The sequence below is a fragment of the Dipodomys merriami genome, unplaced genomic scaffold (assembly GCF_024711535.1).
Source record: "Dipodomys merriami isolate MVZ:Mamm:240054 unplaced genomic scaffold, mDipMer1.0.p SCAF_265, whole genome shotgun sequence".
NCBI lineage: Eukaryota > Metazoa > Chordata > Mammalia > Rodentia > Heteromyidae > Dipodomys > Dipodomys merriami.
Genome location: NW_027204104.1, coordinates 1,197,845 through 1,223,196, shown reverse-complemented (window position 1 = coordinate 1,223,196; position 25,352 = coordinate 1,197,845). Strand labels below are relative to the sequence as shown.

The 25,352-nt window shown below is 35.9% G+C and overlaps 1 pseudogene; it reads left to right on the top strand.

The window, feature by feature from the left end:
• The window catches only part of LOC138837179 (zinc finger protein ZFP2-like), a 39,009-nt pseudogene extending 13,900 nt beyond the window's left edge, over window positions 1-25,109 (top strand).
• The last annotated feature ends 243 nt before the right edge of the window (window positions 25,110-25,352 follow it).

The following is a 25,352-nucleotide window of genomic DNA, read 5'->3' as shown; positions in this document are numbered from 1 at the left end:
ATACCTCAGTGTTCAACCTTGAATGCACACAGAGAAAAATCTTATGAATAAAATATGTGGAATTTTTTTCAAGAAGAAATCATACTTAAATTTTCATCAGCAAACACACAGGAGAGAAACTTTATGAATGTAACAGTATCAAAAAAGTCCTTCAGTAGGAAGTCATGCATGAATGAGTATTTATAGAGCACACACAAGAATGAAAACTTATGGATAATATCAATGTAGAAAATCTTACTTTGAAGTCATACCTCAGTGTTCATCAGAGAAATGACTCTCATAGGAGAAAAGAAACTATCAAATATAAGAAATATGCATTGACTTTTACTGTGAAGTCAGTCCTCAGTGCATCCAAAAATATAAACAGGAGATAAAAAGTGAATATAATAAATGTAGACAACTATTTATTCAGAAGTCATGTCTCTACAGTTTCAGAGACCTGGCAACATGACAGAGTGTCTAGTGAAAATTAGAGGATGTCTTTCAAGCAGAAATCACCCTTCAGTCAGCATTGGAACACTCACAGAAAATGAAACCCAATGTAGGAAAACCTTTGACAGAAACCTGTGTGATTTATACAGAAACCCTTTATTGCAGAATTAAACTAGGTGTAATGGAAAACCACCCACTGAGCCAATATTTCTCATCCTTTCATTGTATTGTGTAGGGATGATGTACTTTCACCTTCAAAGATTGGACAAAAGTGATAGGTATAAATTACTTCCAGGCTTGACAAATAATTAAGATAGTGAAGTTGTTGATTTGTGTCTTTTATATTAAGGAATGGCTGTTGGGGGAAATTTAATAAACTCTTCTCAGAAATAAGAGCTCTGGACCTTTGATATTTGACTGAGATCATCAAAGGTGGTTTGGTAGTGATAGATGGGGAAAGACTATCATGCTTGAAGCCAAGGACATGAGAGCACTGACTTCTCTACTGCTCCCCCAAAAGTCTTCCATTATATGTGTGGTCCATACATTATAACATTATTACTATTCCATTTCAGTTTTTGAATGGAATATCTGTTGGAAGATAACACTCCTGGTTGATTACATAATGTGTACAGGATTAAAATCTCTCTCATCATCTTTCATCCCCATGTTCATGAAACATTCAGAAAATATGAAAGAGCACGTATTTGGGAATACATTTTCTTTTTGTGTGGGTAGATGTCTTATAGCTTGAACTCAAAGCCTAGCCACTCTGTTAAGTACTTTTACTCAAGTACCACTTGAATCACAGCTCCATTTCTATTTTCTTCGGTGGGGAAATGAAAACATGATTCATAAGCATTTGGCTTTGTATGAGTAACCCAAAAATGACTTTAGTACTTTCTTTTTATATTTAATTAATTATTGATGATGCGTCAATTGTGACTGATTCACTTTTAGTCCATTATGATGTTGTTCTGAGTGAGTTATAATTAAAACACTAGTGTGGATAATGTGGAGAGCCTGTGTTTTCTCACTGTTATGGAGGCTGAAAGTGAATTTCTCACTAATATTGCTTTTTCCAGTTCCATGAAGATGGGTGTAAAAAATCACAATTAAGTTATGGTTTTGCTAAATTTAATTGTGTAGCAATTTTAAAAAGGTAGACTTTCAAAAAATGAGGAACAAGAACTTGGAGAATACTTACAGAGATAAGCAAAAACAGGAATCTCCTAGATATTTTGCAGGGTAAAATACAGGTAAAAATGATCCTTGTGGCTGTCTAATGCATACATAGGTACATAGACTATGTTTAAACTTTAAGCCAAGAGGTAAAGGCTGTTGCCCAGTGTTTCAATGAAGCATTTAAAAGCAAATTAAACTTACTTTAAAAAAGGAATTAAAAATGGCCTACCCTTTGTGAAAAATTTGGTAAGTTGTGGGTAGTGGCAGGGCTCCCAGACAAAGAAAAGTTTAAAAGGGAAAATTATCCTAAAGTTTATTTCAAAGTAGAAAAGATAAATTAGGATAACCAAATTATTGTTCAACCTAGTTTGCCATGATAGGATTTTTGTAATAGTTTCCAAAAGGCCCACAGTAAAGGATATAGGACAAGTTTGTCACATGGAATTTTGGCCCTTAATAAGTTCAAGGTAAGACCATGCTTATAAATCCACTTCCAATGACCATCTTTCAGCTTTTAGTTGGAGTAAATATGCCCACAAGTAAAGATTCATTAATCTGAACACTGGTGTCAAGCTAGGCTGGGCAGAGAAAGGTCCCTGTGAGATTGTCATCTTTAATCTGCTAGCAGAGTGTTCAAAAGCCGAGTTGGTTTGGAGTTCAAAGTGGCAAAGTACTAGCCTTGATCTGGAGATTTGAGGGACAATGCTCAAACCCTGAGTTCAAGTCCACCAACCGACCAAGGAAACTGTCAAAGACGCATTTATTCCAGCATAGACAAAGGCATTCCTGGAACCCTGAAAATGTTGGAATATGCAGAGGCAGTAAGCCACTGCTCATTGGATGGCAGAGATGGTATCAGATCCTGAAGTCACTTGTGCTTGTCTCTTCAAAGATTGAACAGAGTACAGAGGTCATGGGAAGAGAGTTTGTAGGCATGCTTAATGCCCATGTCTGGCTAACTCAGCATGGACTTCCCAGTCATCTATGATAGTGTGTAGTGAAAGCTAAAGATGTAAAATATGAGGGATAATTTAAATCCCAACCCACCTGTATCAGCTCAAAGTCCCAATTGGCAGTGAGTTTTGAGCTGGCCCATCCACATTAATTCATCTGCTAAGGAAAGAAAGTTGTGTGGACTTGAGATTAGGTCCCCATTTAGATCTAACTGCCTACAGAGGCAGACATTGCTGCAACCATTACAGATCAGGCTATTCATCCAACCAGAAAAAATTTTTACAAACCAAAATGTTAAACAAGATATGATGCTAGAGCCTAAAAAAGTGTCTGTACATCTGTTAAAGGTTAAATGTTGTATATAAGTGACTTTAAACAGGCTGCCCAGATGCAAGGGGTGGTACTTAGAATGCCAATCAGATGGAGTTTATAAACATCTACTGGGATTTACTACAAAACCCTGACAAATAATTTTTAGCCAATTGTTTACAAGTTATAGGTAACCTCAATCTCGTTGATTTCCTTGTTGCTTTTATTGGAAATAAAAAGGGCTTTTGTGACAAAGATTCCTTTTGCCACAGTTCAAAGCCATCCTGAACACAAAGAATCTCTCTAAAACTCAATTTCCCAGCTAATCAGCCATGTGCCAGTCTGGAGGCATGGCTCAAAAGAATCTCACCTCCAAGCAACTCTCTTAGGTGGTAGAGTACTAGCCTTGCAGAAGTGCTCAGGGAGAGTGCCCAGACCTTGAGTTCAAACCAGACAATGCCAAGTAGGAGAAGCTCTCCGAGCAACAGACTCTAAGACACCCCCTTCCACTACCCCCGCCCTGCACCATCTAGGACAAAATTAGTCCTGAAAATGGAAAACCATGGAGAGCAATAAGAGGAGATGACATCCTAAATGGAGTCACTTTGTGCTTGCCCTTTCAAAATTAATCAGAACTGGAAGAACAAGAGAAACAGTTGCTTGCCCACCTAAATGTCCATACCTGCCTATCTTCTATCTGGACAGAAAGTTCCAGTCTTGTTTTTGTTACTTGCTATTTGTATTTATAGTAGCCTCTGACTGGTATTCTCAACTAGTGCATTTTCTTCTCCCTTACCTAGTTGTCCAAAAGACACTAGACACCCCCTTTCTCCCTACTTCCCTTAGTAGGGGCTTATGCTTCAAATATTACTTTTCTGGCCCATGGCTAATGTGTGTTATCCTATGCCATTCATGTTAACTGACCTTGGTACCTTGTCATCTTTTTGCCTGATCTATCCAAAAGTCTCCTTTAACAGGTTAACAGTCCCAACCCAGGACACCACCTGGGAGCAAGTCATGGCTATCCTAATACTACCGGCAACTGGAGACATCATTTACATTGCCCTGCTGGACCCTAATATCCCCAGCTCCAGTGACTCCTTCACCTCCCCAGCAGGAAGTAGCCAAAAGAACCCATGACACCTGTTGACTCTGGTACCTTTAAATATCTCTGCAACCTCCTCTGGCTACTGTAATCCTAAAGTGGAAAAAGTCTTACCTCCCACCTCCAGGATGACAGGAGCCAGGTACCATGGTATGTCTCCTCTGGTAATCAAACCTTCCTGGCTTATTTCTCTCTTGGCTGATAACAGCAATTTTTGTCTGAACAGCAACTTTGCTTTTTATTAAATGTGTCTTGATATTTTAAATTAAAAAATATGCATATATATTTTTGTAGATCGTGGGGCATGAACTCTGGGCCTGGGTGCTGTCCTTCAGCTGTTCATCTCAAGGCTCATGCTCTACTATTTGTTCCACAGTACTGCTTCTGGCTTTTTCTGTTCATGTGATGCTGAGTCAAACCCATGGCCTCATGCATGCAAGACAAGCACTCTACCAATGAAACACATTCCAAGCCCTAGAAAGATGTTTTAAAAAGTGGTTTTATCTCAGAACTTAAATAAAAACAGTAATTTAATGGAATTTTCTTGCACATTTAAACAACAGTAAAATATTGCAGAATTTTTTAAAAGATGAGGAATATATATCAAGTAACATTGAGCAGTCTCATGTGTAAAAGTAGCATTCAGAAACTCTGTATGAAGATAGCTCCATACCAATAGCTCCTTTTTCCCATTTCTCAGGAATTTAGACAAACTTGATCATGTCCCAACTGTTCAAAATTGTGAAACTCTTGACTCTGAGTGACACTTGGAGTAGAAGGCAAGGTTTTGCTCATCATATCATCATGGTGCGAGGTCATCCTAGATTGTGCACATTGAACACCTGGCACCATACACACTGCCATAGGCCATATTGTTTCAAAAAATAAAACCCACAATCACACGTTACTATAATGCTGCATATGAAATCATTTTAACATGACAAAAAATGAGCAGCAAGCAAAATGTACTTTAATTTTGAAATTTTCAGGGAGAATTACGGATATTCGTCACATGGAAAAACAATAAAATTGAATGTGAAGAAGCCCAATGGGGCTGCAGAGGGGCTGGAGCCTGTGAGCTGTGAGATCCAGGGACAAAATCTCAGCCTCACCGCTGCTTCTGCCATCGTCCAGAGACCAATGACCCCCTGTCTTTCCTCCACCACCTATTCAGGACACAGGACATGCAGTCATGGATAGAAATGAGATGGTGCCATAGGGCCAAAGTGGCCAAGCAAGCTGAGCAATATGGTGATATGGCAGCCTGCATCAAGTCTGGAAATGAGCAAGAAGCTGAATTACCTAATGAGGAAAGGAATCTTCTCTCAGCTGCTTATTGGAACCCATAGGTCATCTTGGAGTGTAGTTTCAAGTATTGAGCAAAAGACAGAAAGTTCTGAGAAAAAGCAGCAAATCGTGTGAGAACACAGGAAGAATTGAGAACAAGCTAAGAGATATCTGCAATGATATACTATCTCTTTTGGAAAAGTTCTTGACCCCTAATGCTCCACAAGCAAAGAGAAAAGTTTTCTATTTGAAAATAAAGAAAAACTTCTATCATATCATGGCTGAGGTTGCTGCTGGTAATGACAAGAAATGAATTGTGAATCAGGCACACCAAGCATACCAAGAAGTTTTTTAAGTCAGCAAAAAGGAAATGCAACCAATGCATCCTATCAGATTGTGTCTGGCCCCTAAATTCTCAGTGTTCAATTATGAGATTCTGAACTCCACAGAGGAAGTTTCTTTTCTTGAAAAGACAGCTTTTGATGAAATCATTGCTGAACTTTATACTTTATGTGGGTTATGTTACTTCTATTTTAATTTCTGTATTTCCCATGTGTTTTCTGTTAGTTTGTTTCATATTAGAAGAGTAAAGCCCGTTAACATTTAGTGAGTTATCCGTTTTCATCATGAGATGGCCAGTATGATGATGTGGAATTTTTAAACAAGGTATAAATGTTTGGCATGTGCTTTGGTTCATGGTGACTTCACAAGAGCCAGTGTTGAAACTGATTCCATGTCTAAGCGAAGAAATCTTCCTACATATTGATTTGTCCTGGTGGAGATTAAGAGGGAAATTGGTTCCAGTCAAGGTGTGGTTATTGTGGGTATTATAAAATTTTGGAGCACTTGTAGGGCTGTGGCTCAAATATTCCATGGCTATTCCAAGGTGCAATTATGTAATTCTGTGGAAGAATCTATTTCAGTGAGCACACCTTTGACTACAGCACCAGAAGTGTTCTTTCAGACAAAGTTGTAACCCAATTAAGGGCAGAAATGGTTCACATTCCATTATTTGTGAAATTACCTGCTGTTTGCTCAAATTATTTTTGCTACACGTTTTATTTGTATTTCAATGTTTTAGACAACCTAAGAACTGATGTAAAAGTAAAGGTGTAGTAAAAATGAACTGCTTGGTATTGACAATTCATGTATATTCAGCAAAGCCATAAACAAAGAAACCCTATGTTTAGGAAATGAAAAGACTTGGAAAAAATTATGTTAAGTTATTATATTAAAAATTATATTAAGCCCAAAGAAACTTAGGTCCCATCGTTTCCCTTATTTGCAATAACTAGTATATGTCTGAGTCAAGCAGAAAAGGTCAGATAAGTTGATGTTAGGGAAATGAACCCTAAGATATGTATTCAAATGTTTTTTTTTCTTTCAGATGATTGTTTCTAACACATTTAAAAGATCATTTCTTTGTTGCTTTGTATGTCCCTACCCCATAGTATATCCCCTGCTTTCACTGTATTTGAGGTTGGTATAATTTGTGGAGGGGAAGGGAAAAAAAAATGTTTAAATAGGGATACAGGTGGATCCATTGCAACAATGAGCGGTTATGTGGAAGATGTTATGTGGAAAAATGAACTTTACAACTTTGGTGGGAGGGAGCAGGATTGGGTTGGGGGGCTGGGAGGAGGATGGGAAGGAATAGGAAGGGGAAACAAAAGAGGAGGCTACAATGCTTGATAAGAAATGTACTCATTATCTTGCCCGTGTAATTGAACCCCTCTGTACAGTATTTTCACAATAAAAAAACTCTATGTATTTAACTTGTTTTTAGATTCTTTTTCCTTCTGTGATTTTTTTCTTTTTTGCTATGTGCCTCAAACACATGTGTTGCAAAATAAAAAAACTAGTTAACAGGGAAATAAGATGATGGCCTGCTTTGTTTAATGTCTTTTGAAATTTTCATGAACAATCCAAGCATAATTGTAAAGAACACATGTATTAAGTTCATTTGAGTGGAATAAAACATTTTTGAATGGACTTTTCAACTACTTTCTCTATTATTTTTCATGTAAATCATTTTTTTGAGTTTGAATCTCCTCTAAGAAAATTGTACATTATTAGAAAATTGTTCCTTAGTCACTTTTGGCAGGTAATAGGCTTTTACCGAGTTAAATTGCAAAGTTTATCATAACAACAAAAATACTAATGTAACCACCAAACACCTCCCATATTCCGCATTCTCTCCTCATCTCAAAAACAAAAGTGTTTTTTTTCTCCTTTGAGGAGTGGAAAATCTGCCCATATGACATTGGATAGCATTAACTGTAAATTCTATGCTTCCTAATCAGTTTTGGTTTTTCAGAATTTCTTGGTTTTAGGTAATGTTCTCTATTTTGTCTCAATCTGCTCGAAAAAGTATTATTTCACTTAAGAAATTCTTCATGGAAATTGAAGTCAATAAATCTTGAACATTCCTTTAAAAGATGTTAGTGAAACATGTTGATCCCTTTTTATCCTTTGCACTTCCTACGGAGTTTCCTAGCTTAAAATGTTACTAGCATGGGTATTCTCTATCTTATCTGTTCTTGACATGTTACAATTTTTCCACTAGATAAATGAGCCTAATTTACATCATTTAAAATGAGAGACTGCATAAATCTGTATTCCAAAGAAATTGTTCAATAGAATTTAAATACAATAAAATAAAATGCTCTTTTTTTGTGTGCTAGACCTGGTTCTTGGACTCAAGCACTGGACATTGACCCTGAGCTTCTTTTGTTCCAGCCTAATGTTCTACCACTTAAACCACATCTCCACTTCTAGGTATTTTAGTAGTTTATTGGAGATTAGAGTCTCTTACACTTTCCTGCCCCAGCTGGCTTCAATCTGTGGTGCTCAGATCTCAGCCTTCTGATTAGCTAAGATTACAACCATGAGCCACCAGAGCCGAGTTACACAATAAACTCTATTAAATATAGATTATGTTTGTAAAAAAATAATATGGAATAGAAAACTTTAAATTTAAGGAGGATACTCTAAATCCCAAAACAAAAAGAAAATATCCCACCCTGAAATCTACAACACTTTTGATTTTGAGTATTGGAATATGGATAATTAGCCTACAGAAATTTCTTTGTAACTTTTTAAAAGTATGAAATCATTCTTGTGGAACAATCCAAAATGAATGTACAAATGTTGCTTTTAAGTAATTCATATTATTTCTTAGCACAAACAACCGAACTGAAATTTACAGAGTATATTTTCATATTTCGTACATATCACTGTAAAGTTTATGTTATTTTATATTAAGATTTCTATTCCACGTAGTTGTGTAAAAAAAAATAAGAAAAAAACCTCTGGATAGTAGCATTCCTGTGTATAATCTAAACAATAAATATAAGAAAAGCATATGGATATTTAAATTATTTTTTATTTTTATAAGTCTGCATTTTAGGGTGTCCTCAGCTTAGAATTTTGTGTTAGTATTATTTGTGCAACATAAGATTTTAATCTTCTGGTTCTTTGGCTGTGATTGGGTGGTTGGTGTTCTGTCACTTCTATGACTAATATTTCATGTTTCATCTTTATTAAGCCCTTTATCTCATGGAGGATGGCCACAATTCTTCATAGAATTGTTTAGGAATATGAGCATTAGGGAATTCTCAAACCTGTATTTACATAATCTTTACTGATTATGTTAAGCAGGTTAAATGACAAATTTCAAGTTATTGCTCAAGGGTGCTTCAAGTATTTGGATGCAGGGAAATGTGCCATTTGAAAACCATTACTGAAATATTATAATAAAAGTAATAAGTATTATACATTTCCCTGTATAATTTTGGGTGAGATAGTATTGAGTTATAACCTATATTCTCTCCATGGAGTTTAAATATATAAATGAATAAGAGTCCAAAAGCTCAATGGAGTCTTAGGATCCATTTTAATGAATAGAAAAATAATTCATACAACGTATTTCCTTAATAACTAGTGGTATTAAAGTGGTGGATTTTTGTTTTAATATTCAATTATTTTTAGGAACCTTAGTTTTTATGAATTCTGCATGTATATTAACCTAGAATACTGTTTGTCTACCAACTAATGGATTGTGGAGTCATCTTCAGCGGAGCATTTAATACTCTACTGGAGACATCGAAGATTTTTCTCCCATAAGAAGACTTTGTGCTTTTTTCATTCCATGTATAATGTTTTGAGCAGGAAAATCTCGGACATAATCACACAGGTTCTTTCCTGACTATGTCAATTGCCTTTTCTCTAAGCCATGCATCAGAATCTTCTCTTCATAGTCAACAGCAAGAAAGAATGAGAGGATCTCTGGTGAGTTACTTTTTATATCTCAATTTTTACATTCCATTTAGGAAACTAAGTTTATCCAAGATTTAAAAACAAAAAAAAAATAGATTCAGCTTCAAGAACTTACTCCTAAATGAGGTGAAGACGTTTTTTAGAATTTGTAGATTATAAATTGTTACAGTATGTCTTAGTTGAGGGCAGATTTGCCTCCAGTTTTCTGATGTGAGATAAAGTAGTCACACTTGTTTTGTAATCCAATGCCATTGAAGGGGTCACTTGTCATGTAAAGTGGACATTTGCTGACAACTTGTCAGAGATCATTTCCTCATGAGTAATGTTGAATTATGTTAAAGAAGTTTTACTGGAGTTTCTGAAATAGTGTGGTGACACACACGACTTCAAATATTAGAGATTACTTAGTAAGATATATGTAATTAAATTACTCTCCATATAAAACCTGATAATATTTGATGATATAGTGTGTGGTCTTCCTAGAAAGCCCTCTGTATTTTTCCTAAGGTGTCCTCGCAAGATTTTTTCTCTATTTACTCTCTTCATTCTGTTTCCTACTCATAAGATTTCATCATTTCACTCTTTGTCTCACTTTTTGTATATTTTCCTCCCTGTGTCTTCTTCTCTTTCAGTCCCCATTCTCTCCATCTCTCTCTCACCTTTTTTCAAATGATGTATCTGGGAAGTTGTTTGTTTTACTAATCAATTTTCCTTTGCTGACATGGCTCATGGAAATGACATTTTTCTTACCCAATCAGTTGCTTTTCTCTTTATGTCTGAGATGAGGATTTGCTGTGTTTCCATATTTGGTGTCTAAATTCAAATCTAATGGGATACACCTACCTCAGCCTCCACTGTGCCTTTCTTGTGCTAGTATTGGAACAGGAACTCACAGGCCTCACAGTCAATCAGCTTCCTCCTTCACTATTTGCACTACTTCTTTTTTAAAAATATCTTTTTTTATTGTAAAATAGTGAACAGAGGGGTTACAGTTACATGAGTGCATTTCCTATGGAGCATTGTTACTTCCTCCATTGTTTTCCCCCTACAATTTCTTTCCTCTTCACCTCTGCAACTCCTCCCACCCTCCCTCACACAAATGGTAAAGTCATTTTCAACCTAGTGTATTGTACATCTCATTGTTACAATGGGTCAGCTTGTATCCCTATTTAAGCATTTTGGTGGTTTTTTTTTTTTTGCGTCCTATCCCCAAATTAGAAAAATGTATATAAAAGATCTAGGGCACCGCAAACAAATACAGTGAAAACAGGGTTATACCTTGGGGGAAGAATATACCAAAGGAACAAAAAAAATCACATAGTACATTATAAGTGCATTGAAAAACAATACCAAGAAAAAGAAAAACCACTTGGGTTCCAGTCTTAGGGCTCATTTCGCTTCATATCATCTTATATGGTCATATGTACATAGCTTTTGACCATTTCTGCTTGCCCTAGACATGTACTAGTTATTTCAAATAAGGGAGACCATGGGACCTATGTTTCTTTAGGCCTGGTGTACTTCACTTAATCCAAGTTTTTCCAAGTCTTTCCATTTCCTAATAAATGGGGTGATGCCTTTATTTCTGATGGAGGCATAGAAAAGCATTGTGTGAGTGTGTGTATGTGTGTGTGTGTGTGTATATATATACACATATATGTATAAATATTATATATATGCATATATATGTAAATACCATATTTTCTTGATTCACTCATCTACTGAGGGGCATTGGGGTTGGTTCCATATCTTAGCTATGGTAAATAAAGCTGCAATAAACATAGGTGTGCTGGTAGCTTTAATATACTCTTGTTTGTGATGTTTGGGTAAATACCCTAAAGTGGGGTTGCTGGGTCATAGGGGAGCACTATGTGGAGTCTTTTGAGGAACCTCGATATTACTTTCCAAAGTGGTTGAACACGTTTACACTCCCACCAACAATGCAGTAGTGTTCCCTTTTCTGTCCACATCCCCTCCAGCATCTGTTGATATTAGTGTTCTTGACTATAGCCATTCTATCTGGGGTGAAGTGGAATTTCAAGGTTGTCTTAATTTGCATTTCTTTTTGTCTAGAGAAGTTGAACTTTTTCGGTTTTTTTTGTATTTTTTTTAGTATGGCATTGCCCTATTTGTTATGAAATAGAAAAACTTGGAAAAAATATTATACTAAGTGAAGTAAGCAAGGCCCAAAGAAACATAAGTCCCATGGTTTCCCTTATATGCAATAAATAGTATACGTCTGAGACAAGCAGAAACGGTCAGATAAGTTGATTTTAGGCGAAATGAACCCCGTTAAGGATTCAAATGTATTTTCTTTCTTGTAATTGTTTCTAACATATTTATTAGTTGAGCCTATTTTTTTAAATATGTCTTTTGGCCGTTCTTATTTCCTCTTCAGATTAGATTCTTGTTAAGTCTTTAGCCTACTTATTTATTGGGCAGTTGTTTCTCTGAGGATTTGTTGTTGGGGATTTAATTTCTTGAGTTCTAAATATATTTTAGATATGAAACCCATGTTCATTTTATGCCTACTGAAGATCTTCTCCCAATCTGTGGGCTTTGTATTTATCTTGTTAGCAATGTCCTTTGCCATGCAGACGCTCTGTGGTTTCATGCAATCCCATTTGTCCAACCTTTCTTTGATTTGTTGTGTTTCTGGGTCTCTATTAATAAAATTTTGGCTGGTGCCAAGGAGCCCTAGAGTTTCTCCTATACTTTTCTGTAGTGATTTTTAGGGTGTTTGCTTTGAATGTGAGGTTTTTCATCCATTTGGAGTTGATACTGGTGCAGGGTGATATATTCAGATATAGCTTTAGTTTTCTACAGGTAATGAACCACTTTTTCCACCACCATTTACTGACGAAGTTGTCTTTCCTCCATTCTATTTTTTAGCTTCCTTCTCAAAGTTTAAGTGGATACAGGTCTGTGTGTTCATTTCCGGGACTTCAGTCCTATTCCTTCGGTCCTCAAGTTTGTCCTTGTGCAATTACCAAGCTGTTTTGATTACATTGGCTTTGTAGTACAGTTTGAAATTTGGTAGTGATATTCTACTAGCATTGTCTTTCTGGTATGGATCATTTTTGCTATCTGGGATCTTTTATTGTTCCATATAAATTTCTGGCTTGCTTTTTCTATTTCATTGAAGAATGAGGTTGGACTATTGATAGGTATGGCATTGAATTTGTAGATAGCCTTTGGAAGTATTGTCATTTTCACGATGTTGGTCCTCCCATTCTGGGAGCATGGTAGGTTTTTCCACTTCCTAAGCTGTGCTTTAATTTCTTTTTTGGAACTATCTCTTGAGCCACACCTCCTCCAATATGTTGATTAGCTGTTTAATTTGAGTTGTCTACACAGTTGTCTGGCTTCCAGCCTCCTTAGTAGCTAGGGTACGATAAGCATCTTGAGCCAGAAGCACTTGTTTTGTTTTGTTTTTACTTACCTGAATATTTATCATTAACAGTTAATTGGATACTATGATAAAATTAGATTATTTTTAACAGCATATGTAAAATTAATATTCAAGCTAAGCTCCAGTATAAGTGACGTATTTTATTTCTAATAATTGTAGCTGTTCTTCTAACTGTGGTACATTTTCTTCACTAACTTTATGCTCACACAACTCCATGAAGAAATTGTTTCAAATTTAATTGAATCTATTGTTATTGTGGTGATGTATGGGGAGACTACCAGTCCTTGGGCCAGGTAATGAGTACATTTCCTTTCATACCCTCACTCTCTCCCAATGTTTCCCTTCCGTCCTGTCTCATGATTTTTATAGCTTACTTTCATCAATGCCTAATGGCCTCCACAGATCCTCTTTTTACCCCATTTCCTTCTAGTTCTCTGGCTTTCCCCCACTCTTCTGAAAATGTCCATGTGAATACACCATACATATTTAAACCCTTTTTTTGCCAAACCTGGAGCTTGAATTTGAGCCCTTCTTAGGCACCATTCCCGATCTTGATTTGCTCAAGTCTACAACTCTACCACCTGAGCCACAGTGCCATTTCCTAATCTTTCTGTTTATGCAGTGCTGAGGAATGGAACCTAGGGCTTTATGCAGATAGGCAAATACACTAACACTTAGCAGTATTCCCAGCCCCAAATTATTTGTTTTTATTTCAAAGGTGAAGTAAGAAAGAGGCTACATGTAATATTCTATAAATCACAATGAAGGAATACATTTTTTTGATATCCATTGTAATTTCCCTGTATTTATTTCACTCATAGAATACTACAAGTATATCTTTTAATTTTCATGTATTTATAACAGAACTTTAATTTCTCATATTGATTTCTACACCATTTGTCTTCAGATTTACTTTTAATCTTGGAATATGTGTCTTGATAAATGTAACACCATAGTGTTTTATAAACAGCATTAAGTTTAACATAATGGAATCCATTTGTGTGTTCGTGCTGATTTTTTGTCCGGTTGTTATATCAATTAGTAAGAGGCCAATTAGTTCTGCAATAGTAATGGTAGATTAAAGTATTAAAACTGCATGGTCTTTTAAACATGTCTTTGTACACTTTGATTTTCAGCATAAATTTTTATTATCATAATGTATCATCAGTCTGTTATTATCAATGATCTGTATCTGTGGTCATATATTTTGGGCTGATACTTATTTCCTACATATTATCACTATTTGTATTTTTCATCATTAACTTTTGCTCATGGTATCTTTGTATGTTTTTTTAATTTTTATTTCTCTCTAATCCGTGACTTTGGATTGCTCAATAAGTTTTCTTTCTTCTGTTCATGTCAGACAGTGCCTCATATATTTACTATACTTTACAATTAAAGTATGGTCTTATTTTGATGGACATTTTGCTATTTAATATCTGTTTGTCTCATCTGATATTTGTTTCTTATTCTGCTTCTATATAGCCTGCACACATCTCAAATTCACTGTAAACCACCTCTCATATAACTTGCTGGCATTCTGCTGTACACTGTGAATTACCTCTGATACCAATTACAAATTAAATCTGATGTAAATAGTTGTTATACTGCATTGTTCACAGGATAAAAATAAGACTGCATGCTTAATACAGGTGCCCTACATTTTCAAAGATTTGTTTCTATGTTCCATTGAATTTGTACAACTCAAAATATGCAAGGACTGCAAGATTTTTTTAAAAGGGTCTTATTAATTTTCTTCATACAGAAATAACCAGACATTTCATGTAAAGAACAAAGGTCATTCTCAGGCTGATGCACAGAGCTTCAGCAGAAGTAAAATGTGAAGGAAAATTCTTTTACTATAGAACTGCAAGAAAATGAACTTCCTACCTTGTGGGGTACTTTGTTAGGAACACAAAGAATTAACTTGCTGGATACACTTTTGCTAAGAACATTAAACTTTACAATATTATCATAGTAGTAGCATATAGCATAATATAGTTACTTTTCAATGGAATTGAATGGAATTTATAACCTACTTATAACCTATGTATTCTCCTTTTAATTTTTGTATAAATAATTCTTTGAACTCAGGCCCCCATATTTGCAATGCAAGTACAATATTAATTGATACATATACAGGATTCACAAACTTTGTTTTAAAACACTTATGTGTTTGTATATTGAATTTGAATTCCATATGAATTATGAATATGGTACTTTAAGTTTTCTTTTCACAAGAGAAATTACATACAATGTTTTCTATACATTCTTTTACCTACGCATGTACCATTCCTTTACCTACACATTTACCTTTTTAATAATCTTGTCGTCTGTGTAGATCTACGTTAGCAATTTTAATTTTTCTCTTGATGTAGAATAATTCTTTTTATCTGATTGTTGGGCCTGGACTCTGGCCCTGAGCCCTGTCCCTCAGCTCTTCAGCTCAAGTCTAGGGCTCTACCAGTTGAGCCACAGTGCCACTTCCGGTTTTTCCTTTTTTGCTTATGTGGTGCTGAGGAATCGAACCCTGGGCCGCAGGCATGCAAGGCAAGCCCTCTATCACTGAGCCAGCCACCTTCCCAGTCCCACAGAATAATTTTTATAGCACTTAAAATGAAGATGGGTAAATGATGCATTATCTTTCCCTAGGAATACCTTCAATCTATATTGTTAGAAGAGGCCCTTTGCCCGATGGATTGTGTATTGAAGTCTATTTTCTTTCAACACTTTATAAATATATTTTCTTTTTGTGTGTTAGTCATCATTCACCTCTGATATTGTCAAGAATGACTGTATTCCTTTTAGACACTGTACATCAAATTAGTGCCATATTTAATTCCAATTTTTAAAACTTTTATATTTTTTAGATCGTGTGCCAATTCATAGTTTTTTTTCTCTATCCTTCTTGTGGTGGTCATATTTCACATTTTGGGGGATCATCTTGAGCATTCCTTAAGCCTTTATCCATTTACATCCATCCTTCCATTAAGGCCTATTAAAATGCAAAGCTGATTAAGAAACATTTTATGGTAATAAGTAAGTATTTGATGTGATAGGAAGTAGTCGATGTTCAGAAATGTTCATGCTGGAAGTTCGTTTTTACATATGAAGGAAACATATGGATATCTATGACCATACTTTTATATCTAGAAATTTAATAACAAAAATGATTAACATCGGGTATTTTATTGTGAGAACTTAGTCAAATCTTATGAAAGCCAAATCATTCATTTACTATTTTTTGAGTAATTTTACTCCTTTTAACATTCACCTGGATGCTGTGCTTTTCATAGATCTACTAATGTGTTATGTATTCCATATGATGTAATGACTATGTTGTGACTGTTTATGAGAGCACTATTTAATAGAAAATCTAAATAATATTGTTAATGAGGCAGAATATGAAAATACAGAAAACATATTTGTTTACTTCATTGTTACCCAGATATGTAGTAAATATTACCAAAATAAGCTAAACACACACTTTCAGACTCATACTTATTGTTGTCTTGCTAGGTTATTAGCTTCTTAGAACTGTTTTCTTGTCTTTATTGCTGGAACCAGAAGTGTGTTCTGATGTATTAGAAAAACTTTGTATGTGTAATTACCAAGTTAATATGGAGGCAAATCTTTCTACTTTGATTATATTTTCTCTCATTTTATACATAACACAGAAAGTACCAACCACAATCTGTAATACAAAAGCATACATGTAGAAGAATGAAAGTCTAGCTTTGGTGTTCTCATGATTCAGGGATAATAAATTGATAGAATGTGCCCTTAGAGAATCTGGTGTCATTTGATAATGTGGCTGTGGAATTTAGCTGGGAGGAGTGGCAGGAATTAGATATTTCTCAGAGTACCCTGTATAGAGATGTGATGCTAGAAACCTATAGCATGCTGGTGTCCTTAGGTGAGCCAAAAATAACACATTAACTTGAAAAGTTAAGTGGGGCTTGACCTCTGGGCATTGGTGCAGTGCCTCAGCTCTTCAGTTCAAGGTGAGCACTCTATCACTTGAGCAACAGCTCCTCTTAAAGCTTTCTGGTGGTTAATTTGGAGATAAGTATCTCACAGCTTTCTTACTAGGGCTGGCTTTGTATGGCAATCCTCAGATCTCAACCTAATGAGTAGCAAGGAATATAGGCATGAACCATTGGTGCCAGGAAAATGATTTGTTTTCAGTAGCTATGTGAATATTTATCGAAATTTCAATGCTATTTGGATGTAAAATTCCAGTCTGTGGGAATGTCATTTGTTTGGAATGAAATCTTCAGGTAGATTATGTACATTCTGAGGCAATTTTATTTTCATTGTTCAAGAATTAAAAAAAGCAGTTTGACAAAAGTTCCAAACTTATAGGTATCCCATTGAATTTGTAGATAGCCTTGGGAAGTATTGCCATTTTCACGATGTTAATCTTCTAAATCGAGGAGCATGGGTGGTTTTGCCATTTTCTAAGTTCTGTTTTGATTTCGTTTTTCAAGATTTTAAAGTTTTCATCATAGAGGTCCTTCACTTCTTTGGTTAAGTTTATTCCTAGGTATTTTATTTTTTGTGGGGCTATTACAAATGGAGTTGATTTCCTAATTTCAGTCACACTTTTCTCATTGTTGAAATACTGAAAAGCCATTGATTTTGGGGGTTAATTTTATACCTTGCTACTTTGCCAAAGTTTTGAATCAGCTTGAGTAATTTGGGAGTGGAGTCTATGGGATTCTTTAACTACAAGATCATGTCATCTGCAAAGAGGGAGAGTTTTATTTCTTCTTTCCCTATTTGGATCTCCTTTATGTCTACATCTTGTCTTATTGCTGTAGCTAGGCATTGTAATACTAGATTGAAGAGAAGTGGAGAGAGTGGACATCCTTGTCTTGTTCCTGAGTTCAGAGGAAATGGTTTTAGTTTTTCACCATTAAGTATAATTCTGGCTATAGGTTTGTCATAAACAGCCTTTATTGTATTGAGGAATGTTCCATGGATTCCTAATTTTTCCAAAACCTTCATCATAAAGGGGTGTTGGATCAAATGCTTTTTCTGCATCTATTGAGATAACCATGTGGTTCTTATCCTTGCTCCTGTTTATGTGATGAATAATATTAATTGATTTGCGTATATTGAACCAGCTTTGCATCCCTGAAATGAATCCTGTTTGATCGTGTTTTATAATTTTTTGGATGAATTGTTGAAGTCGATTGGCAAAAATTTTGGTGAGAAGTTTTCATCAATGTTCATCAAAGAAATGGGTTCATAGTTCTCTTTCTTTGATGAATCCCTATCAAAATTCCAACCTTATCCTGCAAGGAAATAGAAGAGGCAATCCAAACATTCACATGGAACAATAAAAGACCCAAATAGAAAAAACGCTCCTCAATGGAAAGAACATTGGTGGAGGAATATCAATACCAAAATTCAAACTCTACTATAAAGCCATAGTAATCAAAACAGCTTGGTACTGGCATAAGAACAGAACTCAGGACCAAAGGAATAGAATTGAAAACCCAGAAAGAACCTCTAGACCTATAGCCAACTAATATTCGATAAGGGAGCTAAAATAATAGAATGGAAGAAAGACAGCCTCTTCAATAAATGGTGCTGGAAAAATTGGTTAATTACTTGTAGAAAAGTAAAGCTAGATCCTTATATATCACCCTGCACCAGAATCAACTCCAAATGGCTCAAAGACCTCGGAGTCAAAGAAGACACTCTGAAAACATTACAGGATGGAATAGGAGAAACCCTAGGTCTCCTTGGAGCAGGCGGATATTTTCTTAATAGAGACCCGGAAGCACAACAAATCAAAGAAAGGTTGGACAAATGGGATTGCATGAAGTTGTAGAGCTTCTGCATGGCAAAGGACATAGCTAGCAAGATCAATAGAAACCCCCGAATTGGAAGAAGATCTTCACTAGCCATACAATGGACAAAGGTCTCATATCTAAAATATACTTGGAACTCAAAAAATTAAATCCCCCAACAACAAATCCTCAAAGAAACAACTGCCCAATAAATAAGTGGGCTAAAGACTTGAAGAGAAACTTCTCTGAAGAAGAAGTAAGGATGGCCAATAGACACATGAAGAAATGCTCAACCTCCCTTGCCACAAAAGAAATGCAAATCAAAACAACATTGAGATACCACCTCATCCCAGTTAGAATGGCAAAATCAAGAACTCTAACAACAACAGATGCTGGAGGGGATGTGGACAGAAGGGAACCTTACTTCATTGTTGGTGGGAGTGTAAACTTGTTCAACCACTTTGGACAGCAGTATGGAGGTTCCTCAAAAGACTTCAAATAGAGCTCCCCTATGAACCAGTAATCCCACTTTTGGGGGATTGTTTACAAACAAATGTTTGTAAACAAATGATTACAAACAAGACCACACTAAAGCTACCAGTACAACTAAGTTTATTGCAGCATTATTTACCATAGCTAAGATATGGAACCAACCCAGATGGAACCAACCAGCTGCCCCTTAGTAGATGAATGGATCAAGAAAATGTGGTATATATACACAATGGAATTCTATGCCTCCATCAGAAAGTATGACATTGCCCAATTTTTAGGAAATGGAAAGGCTTGGAAAACATTATATTAAGTGAAGTAAGCCAGGCCCAAAGAAACTTAGGTCCCATGGTATCCCTTACTTGCAATATCTAGTATATGTATGAGTCAAGCAGAAAAGGTCAGATAATGTGATGTTAAGAAAATGAACCCATAGATATGTATTTAAATGTTTTTTTTCTTTCATGCATTTGTTTCTAACGCATTTATAAGATTATTTCTTTGTTGCTTTGTATGTCCGTCCCCTACAGTATAACCCCTGTTTCCACTATATTTGATGTCGGTATAATTTATGGAGGAGATGGGGAAAAACAAGTCGTTTAAGGATACAGGTTGATCCATTGCAACAATGAGAAGTACAAGTTTTCATGTCGAAAACGAATTTTCAACTTTGGTGTGGGGGGGAGGGGCGTGCGGGGGGAGAATTGGGTGGGGGCGCTGGGGGAGGCTCGGAAGGTATGTGAAGGGTAAACAAAGGAGGAGGCTGCAATGCATGATAAGTAATGTACTCATTATCTTGCCCATGTCATTGTAACCCCTCTGTACAGTTTGTTCACAAAATATTTTAAAAAATTAATTAAAAAATTCCAAAATTTCTTCCGTAAAAGAAGACTCTCTTCCCAAACTTGAGATGATTATTGTGGGTGGATATTCAATCTAGAAAATACATACATACATACATACATACATACCTATTTATCACTATTGGAAATATGAACTGGAAATCACTAGTTTAGAGGGAGTACTTATTTATAATCCAAACCTAGTACTAGATGCAGTGGTTCATGCCTGTAATTCTTAGGAGTCTGAAATCTGAGGCTTTCAGTTTGAAGCAAAAACTGCCAGTGAAATCTCCAAGAGATTCTTATGTCAAGATAACCACTCTTAAACTGGAAGTGGAGTTAGTACTCAAACTAATAGAATGCTAACCTTGAGAAACAGAATTGCGTTCAAGTCACACAACCTGCAAAATTAAATCAAGCCTCGTGGAAAGTCAACCATGGAGCCAGGGAGAAATGAAAGAAGATTTGGGACCAACCTTGTTAACAGGATATCTGAAATCTTACAACAATTTTGACACAGCATGAGCAATAGGTCTTCACTCTTATTAACAGGGCACACCGGTCCTAAACCTCAATTGATTATCAAGCTGGAGCAAGATGAAAAGCCATATATGGCAGAAGCCTCAGACAAGAATTTACCAGGTGAGTTAAAGCATCTTGCATAGTGATCTTGGATCCAGAACCAAATTGATAAATTCATCTTGCTCTGTACTGACCAATAATATTCCTAGTTCCCCTGAGTCCCATGTGTGGCAGAGAACTAGGTGATCTTTGTATTAGACTTGTGAATCAAAAATGCTTGTAGATGCCCACTGAACTGTGTATGGCAGTAAAGGTAAAGTTAGCAATTCTTCCTCTTTGTGGAAATTGTTTTGAAAAAAGAAAATTAGAAATGTCAAAAATGCGATTTAGTTTTCTTTGAAACTAGGACTAGGCAGGTATAGCAAATGACTATGCCAAGGCTGCTATCCTCTGATAAGGATAAGGAAGGTAGAGGCCAAGATACAGAACCAAAGCTTTCAGTCTAGAGAGAATGATTAACTAGGTGGTGAGCTGATGTGGCTTTAATTCATGAGTCTGAGGGTTTAAAAGTCTGATGAGCTGGGCGCTGGTGGTTCACGCCTGTAATCCTAGCTACTCAGGAGGCTGAGATCTGAGGATCGCGGTTCAAAGCCAGCCCGGGCAGGAGAGACTGTGAGACTCCTATCTCCAATAAACCACCAGAAAACTGGAAGTGGCGCTGTAGCTCAAGTGGTAGAGTACTCGCCTTGAGCTGAAGAACTGAGGGACAGCACCCAGGCCCAGAGTTCAAGCCCCACGACAGACCAAAAAATAAATAAATTAATTAATTAAAAAAAATAAAAGTCTGATGAGTTTCTGTCTAAGATGGAGAGGAACAAATTTTAAAATTTCCAAAGATACTTAAAATAATTCACAGTGAGAACTTATAACTGAAGAAATGTGGTTATAAAACCTTATTCTTAGGTGAAAGACAAAGGTTTGTATAAAAATATTACAATCTCCAAAGTTAGAAAATACTCTTCTCCTAATGTTTGAGAAGTAAAGTAGCACAATATAAAATTGTTTTAAGAAAATAAGATCAATCAAAACAATTTTTGGGAAAAAAGAGGAATGCTAAATATTAAAATATGCAGGTTAAAAGTCTACCAGTAAATAGTTTAGTAAATTGTGTAAATAATTCCTTTGACATAAAAAAGAAGAAAAACCTGAAACACAGAAAAAAAATTTCCATCATAAACTACCAGTTTTACTCTTTTTTTATTGTGAAAATACTCTACAGAGAACTTACAACTACATGGGCAAGGTAATGAGTACATTTCTTATCAAGCATTTTTGCCTCCTCCTTTGTTTCCCGTTACCATCCCTTCCCATCCTTCCCCCCACCCTCCCCCTCGCCAAAGTTGTAAAGTTCGTTTTTCGACATAACGTCTTGTACATCTCATTGTTGGAATGGGTCCACCTTCCCCTCCACAAATTATACCTACATCAAATACAGTAAAAACAGTGGTTATACCGTGGGGGAGGGACATAAAAGCAACAAAGAAATATCTTATAAATATAGTTAGAAACTATAGCAAGAAAGAAACAAAAACATTTGGGTCCTTATCTTAGGGTTCATTTTGCCTAACATCAACTTATTGACCATTTCTGCTTGTCTCAGACATATATTAGTTATTGCAAATAAGGGGAACCATGGGACCTATGTTTCTTTGGGCCTGGCTTCCTTCATTTAATATAATTTTCCCAAGTCTTTCCATTTCCTAACAAATGGAGCCATATCATTCTTTCCAATGAATGCATGGAATTCCATTGTGTATATATACCACATTTTCTTGATCCATTCATCTACTGAGGGGCATTTGTGTTGGTTCCTTATCTCAGTTATGGTAAATAATGCGGCAATAAAGATAATTGTGCTGGTAGCCTTAGTATGGTCTTGTTTGTGATCATTTGCGTAAATACCTAGATATGGAATTGCTGGGTTATAGGGGAGCTCTATGTGGAGTCTTTTGAGGAGTATCCATTCTACTTTCCAAGTGGTTGAACAAGTTTACACTCCCACCAACAATGCAGTAGGGTTTCCTTCTGTCCATATCCCCTCTAACATCTTATTAGAGTTCTTGATTATAGTAGCTCAGTGGTAGTGTATTTGCCTTGCATGCCTAAGGCTCTGGGTTCGATTCGTCAGCACCACATAAGCAGAAACAATTGGGAGTGGTGTTGTGGCTCACGTGGTAGAAAGCTAGCATTGAGCTGAAGAGCTGAAGGACAACACCAGGACTGGAGTTCAGGCTCCATGACAAAAAAGGAACAGCATTACTTTCTTAATCAATACATTGTGATGAAAGAAATTTATTTCTCAAAAATCAATTCTACTTTAATATTTTAAAATTTGTAACAGTTAAGATGGGAAAAATGTCTTTTCATTAAGGAGTATTTGGATCTTATGTATGTTTTTTTTCTTCTTTATATGACTCATTTTAGATATTAAAAAAAATGGAGCATGTGACTGAGACTTACCAGGAAGGTCCAGATGAATGTCTGTATGACGTAGTTGTCACAAATAGACAATAGAGCAAAGAGTGAGATTAGTGACAACTTCTAACTTGACCTCAAAACAGAAGACAGATCTGAATAGGAATGATGAGAACTCCTTAAGAATGAGGAGGGATGAGTTCATTCAGTGTCAGAACATGCTCTCCTACAATGAGTCTGGTAGTGAATGTGAGAAATCATTTAGTAAGGATTTATACCTTACAAAACCTGAGAGGAAATATCCAGAGAAGTCTGATGAGTATTAAGCAATATGCAAAATCAATCTCTAAGACGTCAGAACTAAGTTCTGACCAACCTCAAACAACACCAGAAGAGAAACCCTATGAATAGGAAGAATGTAGGGAATTTTCCACTCAAAAGTCAGGTCTCAGGAGGCATCACAGAACTGACACAGAACAGAAGTTTGATGAATGCAACAAATGTGGAAAATCATTCAGAATGAAGTCATACATCACTTTGCATCAGAGAATACACACAGGAGAGAAATCTTATGTACGTGACAAATGTGGAAAGTATTTCAGACAGAAGTCAGACCTTACTGTACATCAGAGAACTCATACAGGAGAGAAACCTTATGAATGTAACAAACGTAGAAATTTTTTTTTACCTGTAATGCACACCTTCATCTTCATCAGAGAACAAACACAGGAGAAAAACTATTTGAATGTAACAAATGTGGAAAGTATTACAGACAGAAGTCAGACCTTACTGTCCATCAGAAAATACACACACTTATGAGTGTAACAAATGTGGAAAGTATTTCAGATCAAAATCACACCTTACTCTCCATCAGAGAAAACATACAGGGGAGAAACCTTATGAATGTAATGTGTGTGAAAACTCTTTCACCTATAAGTCATACCTTACTGTTCATCAGAGAACACACACAGGAGAGAAACCTTATAAATGTAACAAATGTGGAAAGTATTTCAGACTTAGATCATGCCTTACTCTCCATCAGTGAACACACACAGGAGAAAAACCTTATGAATGTAATGGGTGTGAAAAGTCTTTCACCCATAAGTCACACCTTACTGTTCATCAGAGAACACAAACAGGAGAAAAACCTTATAAATGTAACCAATATGGAAAGTATTTCACAGTAAAGTCACAGCTTACTGCTCATCAGAGAATACACACAAGAGAGAAACATTATGAATGTACAAAATGTGGAAAATATTTCAGACGTAAATCACACCTTACTGTCCATCAGAGAACACACACAGGAGAGAAATCTTATGAATGTAATGTGTGTGGAAAGTCTTTCACCCATAAGTCATACCGTACTGTTCATCAGAGAACACACACAGGAGAGCAACCTTATAAATGTAACAAATGTGGAAAGTATTTCAGACTTAGATCGTACCTTACACTCAATCAGAGAATACACACAGAAGAAAAACGTTATGAATGTAATGTGTGTGAAAAGTCTTTTACCCATAAGTCACACCTTACTGTTCATCAGAGAACACACACAGGAGAGAAACCTTATAAATGTAACCACTGTGGAAAGTATTTCAGAGTAAAGTCACAACTTACTGCTCATCAGAGAATACACACAGGAGAGAAAAATTATGAATCTACAAAATGTGGAAAATATTTCTGACATAAGTCACACCTTATTGTTCACCAGAGAACACACAGGAGAGAAACCTTATGAATATATCAAATGTGGAAGTATTTCACATTTAGATCATCAGAGAACACACAAAGGAGAGAAAACTTATGAATGTAACAAATGTGGAAAGTATTTCAGATTTAATTCATAACTTAATCTCCATCAGAGAACACACACAGGAGAAAAACTTTATGAATGTAACAAATGTGGAAAGTCCTTCATTTGGAGTTCATACCTCAGGAAGCATAAGAGAATCCACACACATGAGGAACCTAAGGAATGTGATAACTATGGAAAGTCTCACCTGAAAGAAAAATAAATTTGCATGATAGAACCAAAACCTGATAGAAGCCTTGTGAATGTAGCAAATGTGCAACCTTTTAGCCAGAAGACATACCTCATGGTTCCAAATTGAATGAACACGGGAACAAAATCTTATTAATAAAAAAATATGGAAAGTTTTCAAGAAGTCATAGTTAAATTTTCAACAGAAAGCACACAGGAGAAAAACATTATGAATGAAACAAGTATCAACAGGTGGACCTGTTGCAACAATGAGAAG